A 6274-nucleotide genomic window follows, 5' to 3' on the forward strand; every position below is an offset into this window, starting at 1 on the left:
CGCGAGGGAGGAACCGGCGGGAGCGGCGGCTGACTCCGCTGCCCGTTCCCCTGGCTGGGGCCGCGCCGGGCGCTCGCTGCGGGGCGCGGGCTGCCCTGCAGCCAGGCGGTAAGAGGAGCCCAGGAGCCGCTGCCTGTGCCGCGGAGCTCCCTGCCCTGCCCGTTGTGGCTCGGGCAGTCCAGCCCTTCCCAGCTGCCCCAGCAAGGCCAAGTGTCGTGGGAGACAACTAGGTGGGCACCCACGGGCTACATGCGAGCCCTGATGAGCTGTTGGTTGGGCAGTGGCACAGGGGATCCTACAGGTCCCCCTCAGAGCCAGGTAGGAGACCCCTGGGGGCTCTGATCTTTGCTGACTCTTCTAATGGTGTCCATAGTGTGCTGTCTCTGGACAACAGTGTGCTGCTTGAATCCCAAATTCTGCCTTGGTGAGCTGCAGGCTGGCTCTCTCCCTTTAGAGTAACGTTAAGATTGACACATCCCAGTGAGGCTCAGGGAAAGTTTTGCTAATTGAACCAGTATTGCTGCGTTGGCGTAAGGAAGGTAACTCCCTCTGAGCCTTCATTGCCACACTTCCACTTCTGGAGGGAATTGCAGAACACAAGGGTTGGAAGGGACTTCAGGAGGTCTTCTAGTCCCCTGCTCAAAGCAGCACCACCTGCACCAGATCATCCCAGCCAAGTCTTTGTCTAGCCAGGTCTGAAAAACATCCAAGGGCTGAGATTGCACAGCCTCTCTGGGTAACCTGTTTTGGTGTTTTACTACCCACCTAGTGAGAATTTTTCCTGATATTTAACCTAAACTTTCCTTGCTGCAATTTGAGACTGTTGCTCTTTGTTATGTCATCTGCCGCCACTGAGGTGTGGCCAGTCCAAACCTGGCCACAGGAGAAAGGAGTGCGACCTGCCCCCAAAAGGTCGGGGAAAGTGTGACCCAGTCCTCATCCAGCCTGGGGAACTGGCCCTGCCCCAAGCCAGCTGTAGAGGTGGAGACATGAAGTGTGTGGCCTGGTCCCAATACAGCTATGGGTGGGGGTGACCCTGTCCTACAGCCAAAAGCAGGCAGCCAGGCTCCAACCACTGGGTGGGACTTGGGACTTTTGCAGGGAGGAAGGTAGCCGTATTAAGTGTCAGCACTCTCCTGCTGCCAAACTTCCTGACCCGTGGAGAGCCCTGCAGGTCAGATACGATGGCTCCGCATGCTGCATTTGGCCCACAGACTAGAGGTTGAGCACTCCTGGTCTAGCTCCATCCTCTTTGGAACCACCCTTCAGGTAACTGAAGGCTTCTATTAAATCCCCCCCTTAGTCTTCTCTTCTCCAGACTAAATAAGCCTAGTTTCCTCAGCCTTTCCTCATCTGTCTTTTTCCCCAGCCCCCTAACCATTTTTGTTGCCCTCTTTTGAACTCTCCCGTTTGTCCACATCCTTTATGTAGTGGATGACCCAAAATAGGACACAGCTGATTATGTGGATATCCAGAATAATTGGTCTGTCTAGCACACCTTGGATTCATATCTTCCTTGATGCCATAACTTCATTTCTTAGAAGTCCTTAGTCTTTTTAATTCATAAATTGTGGTAGTATAATTAAAATTTGTAGGAATATTTTTGGAATTCAGCATTTAAGTTTGTGACCACGTATCAAATGTAGTCCATTTATAGAAATATTTTTTTTCTATATATCAGTCCTGCAAACTTAGTTTAGGGTCAGGCTGAGTTCATTTTTCTTGGGCATAATCAGGAGTAAAAGACAGAACTGATTTCAGTGAAGCCTGTGAAATAGACTTGTGAAGCATATTAAGAGTAACTGAGTGAAACCTAGCAACTCCTTCTGTTGATCTTTCTGGATCCTGGTATATGCATGAGAGGTCAACAGGACTTTCAATGCATTGCCTAGGCAGGAGTATGGACGAGTGGAGGCTGTCCAGACCTTCCATCCCATCTTTAGTCTATTGAGACAGTACCCAAAAGCAAGACTGAGTCCGGACATTTGGTGCCTCGATGTCTGTAGTTATATGCACATCTGGGAATTGAACTGAGGTCTTCCATGTGGCAGATAAGGATTCTACCACTGAGTATTAAAAGAAGAAAGGACATTTGTTTTCTCTAGACCTCTTGCTCTGAATTTCTCTCTCTCACCAGTAACCCCCTATGTTATTGATCCCTGGTTTTGAACCCTGCTACTAGGTGCAGTAGAATCCAGGTCGCTTCCCTGTAGTGAAGGTGGCTCTGCAGGGTTGAAAGGAGTAAATAGTTGTAATTATTTTTCCCCCTAGAACAAACATATAACTGAGCAAGAAAAATCTTTTTTTTTTAATTTCACAGAAAAGCAAACTAGATATAGGAACTTCTGAATGGAAACTTTTGGTCTGTGTTATGCAGGAAGGAGATCAAATTTGTGGCTCTTGTCTGTGAGAATCTAAAAATCTGACAGTACTGGTACCTCTGACTTTAACATCCATATTACTTTAAAAGAGAATGTTTCTCTGCAACCTTTTCTTGTCCCATATCTTCCTGTTTGCCAGCTCTTGAGGATGCTTGTTTTTAGGTGTGAGCCAGTAAATGTTTTTGGGCTGATACTGATGGCTGATTATTAACCAGCTGATACCAGTCTGATTGCTGACATGCAGCCCAGCAGTTTAGAGAGCAGCGTCTGGCTGGTAAGTCTGTTGGGGGGGGGGAAGTGGCATGGGAGTGGGGAATGGATATGAGGACAAGTTGCACACTCAGGGCTGGAGGCTGCACTGGCCTCTTCCCAGTGGGAGGCCTGGGTCTGGGCTGGGCAGGGCAGTTAGTGGAGGCGCTGGGTGTGGGGTTATGGGGGGAGGCCACTGCCACCCCAGAATTCACCATAGTCCCTCCTCCCCCCCGTAACCCTCTTTCCAGTGGTGCTGCTGCTGCCTGCCCTGTCCCTGCCTCTGAGTGCAGCCTGGACCCAGCCCCTCCTGCTTGAAAGAGACTGGCGTAGCCTCCAGCCCTGAGCATACAGCAGGCAGCCCACCCTCGCCTCACACGCAGCTTCGGGGGGCGTGTGCCCCCCATGCCTCCCTTAGCTGTGCATGCAGAGGCAGGAGCTGCCCTTTCCCCTCCCCACCCACTGGACAAGATGCGGATTTGTTCCACACCCAGCCCTCCAGCCCTAGCCCCACTCCCTCCCTCACTGTGGGAACCTTGATCTACCCCCCAGACTGACCAGCTGGATGCTGATCTTCAAGCTGCCGGGCTGCACTCCTGGCCACGTACATGCTGCAGCTGCATGGATGCACATGGCATTTATTGGCAACATTATGCCGAAAAAGGCTGATTGCTAATAATGTCAATTTTCCTTTTATTCGTGCCAATACAATATCGATCAATGTATCAGTGCATCTCTACTTATTTTTAATACGTTTTTATTCCTTGCATCCAACTTCTGTTCCTCATTGATCCATCAGTGAAATCATACTTCTGTATTTGGAATGAAAACTATTTGAAGTCATAAATATATAGAGTCTTTATAAAGTCCTTGTGCACTTTTAAACTTTAATAACTTAAGTTGTAGGTATGATGGAAACAATCTGTAAATGGCATTTCAAAGAAAATGTATTAAAGTTTTAGGACAACTAGAGTACACAATGCTAGACTTCAACATAACCACCATTTTCTTCAGACAGCTGGTATGGACTTCAGTTCTGCTAGCCATAGGACACAGTTTACCTTCTCATCTACAGTAGCCATTTTTTGTTGTCAGGATCTGAAATAAGAATAAATTTGTTATTACTTATGAAGTCTAGCATAAATTTACTTTTAGAAACAATCTGTAAATGGCATTTATCATACCTACAACCTAAGTTATTGAAGTTTAAAAGTGCACAAGGCCTTTATGACAACCCTGTACAACGTTATAGATCTGGTCCTGCTAAGCATGGGTTACATTCTGAATCCATCTACATTAAGAAGTTGACTTAGTTGTTTTTGGTCACTGTCAGCAATAAACCCCTTTGAAGTGGTGTTGACAGTAGTTCAATTGGTGGTATACCTGATCTCAAAGAGCATCCCTCCACAGAAAGCAAGGGTGCTTAACCCCCAACCTGCAGGCTGGATCTGGCCCCTACTACCATGTCATCTGGTCTGTGGGGCTCCCCAGGGGTCCTGTGGAGAGCCCCATGGGCCATGGCCCTGAATGCTATCTAGGGCATGCAGGGTGGTTCTGGGTCGCTGGAGCTCCATTTTGATGCATGGGTGCTCATAGACTGGCCTTACACCATTTATTTGGTTTGCAAGGCCAACACTGTGAGCACCACTGGTTTCAAGCATGGTTAATAAGAACTGTTGAGAATTGATAAAGTTTAGTGTAGATTGGTGTTTTTCAGACTTGCTACAAAATCAAGTTGAAGTTGGACCCTGAAGTAGGAGCAAGTTCTTAAAAATAAATAAATAAATGTGAGAGTTGAGAAGATCAGCCTTGGATACATTTGAAAGTTTCCCAATATGTGGGAGGAAGGATATTCCAAATTCTCTTCATTATGCCTAGGTATTGCTGGGGTCAGGACAGTGCATTTATGTTATAGAAAATATGCTGCAATGGCTTGCAAAAACAGGGCACTTCAAAGATGGGATGTCAGCCCTAATTTTGATTGATCTTGTTTTTTTGACTTTGTACTTCAAACACGGTTCTTAAATTTCATTTTAGGATGCTACCTTCTTAAAGAGGGATTTGTGCACATCAAAAGAAGAAAATGCAAGACGAATTTAGAAGCTTAAAAAAGATACTGAAATTATCACAAATTACACCATTAGCATGCTTTGGATGTAATGGGCAAAGAGTCATGTCAGAATAAGCATAGTTTCCATGTGCAAAATAGTTAGGGTAGAAAGCTGTACCTATAAAATGGTGTGAGATTTATTCTTGATATTGCCTGACTTCATTTGGGGTTTCCTGGTGGAGACTCTGTGCACACATGTGAGAAAAGATGGTTGTTACTAAAGGCAGCTCACAATCTAAATAGTCGCTTCATGCTTCTAAACAATCATGATAACTTTTTTGGTTTTGGCAGTTCATCTTTGGTTTTTAAAATACACACAAACCCTGCCTTGCATGTGGTTGGCAAAATCTAATAATTTTGATAATTGTGTGGATGTTCTGTGTGTGGGACATGCCCCATTTGCTCTTGCTTTCCCTCTCCCTCCTCCCCACCCCAGTGGTACCTTTTAGTTCCTCTCATCGTTAAAACCCACCCTTGGTCTGATTTTACCCTTCAGGGATCCTTCTCATCTTCCCTCAATCTTTCTGTGTTGATCTCACAAGGCTCTTTCCTGGTTCCCCTTTTTTTTCTTTCCACACCTGTTCTTTGGATAGTCTTGTCCATAACTGCAAATTAAGTTACCAACTCTAAGCAGATGACTCAGTCCAAATTCTTTATTCCAAACCATTCCCATTCTATCCTAAATAAAATCTTCAGTGGTCTCTCTGAAATCTTGTAAATGTCCATCCATCAGCTCAAGCTCAGCATGTTTAAAATAAATCTCTTACTTTTCACCCTATGTCTTTCCTCCTCATGGTCTCTTCCTGCTACCACTGTTCTTTATCATAATGTACAAGGCTGCCATACTTTCAGTCACATAAGCCTGTGATGTGAGTGTTATATTTGACTAGGATTTCTTTTTAAGTCCTTGTATTCATGCTGTGTCTAATTCTTGTAGTTTTTTTATCATGTCTCTGAAATAAGATCCCTATAAATTGCTCTTGGTTTTTGAGGAGTTGACCTATAACCGGGTCTGTTATTGTTTTGTCTTTAGTCACCGGATCCTTTGAAGGATGTGGGGGAGGTGTGAGGAGATTACTGTTGAAGAGCTGTTTGGTAGTATACATGAAATGAATTTGGGTTTCTATAGCAGACAGATTTTTGTATCACTTATGGAACAAACTGGCTTTTATTAAAAAAAAAAGTCTCTTGACAGTATAAAACTGAATTAATATGGACACTGATGTATCTCTTCATTCCAAAAGGCGTTCTGTCCTGAATGTGGCTGGAACCTTGTGAGGCCTGAATTGGATGAATTTTAGCTGTTGCTGTCTATGCTATATCTGTGGGGAGGTGACATCATAGTTTTAAAACTTCAGTTTTTGGACCGGAAGGATACCTTTCTCTGTGTTCTCTTGCTTCTCAGAACTGCTGTCCTGTGTTGGCTTTGTTTGTCTTTGTAGTCTCATAGTTCGTAGGGTCGGAAGGGAGCTGAGCAGATCAAGTCCGACCCCCTGCCATGGGCAGGAAAGATTACCGGGGTCAAACGACCCCA

General features: G+C 45.4%; 1 protein-coding gene across 1 annotated transcript in view; it reads left to right on the top strand.

Annotated features, from left to right (window-relative positions):
* Nucleotides 1–303: 303 nt before the first annotated feature.
* Nucleotides 304–6274, top strand: part of VGLL4 (vestigial like family member 4) — a 229880-nt gene continuing 223909 nt past the window's right edge. The window contains exon 1 of the mRNA XM_019505090.1: nucleotides 304–318. The gene's annotated coding sequence lies outside the window, so the exon portion shown is untranslated. The remainder of the gene's footprint in view (nucleotides 319–6274) is intronic.

The sequence above is a fragment of the Gavialis gangeticus genome, unplaced genomic scaffold (genome assembly GCF_001723915.1).
Source record: "Gavialis gangeticus isolate Ggan-Ray unplaced genomic scaffold, GavGan_comp1, whole genome shotgun sequence".
NCBI lineage: Eukaryota > Metazoa > Chordata > Crocodylia > Gavialidae > Gavialis > Gavialis gangeticus.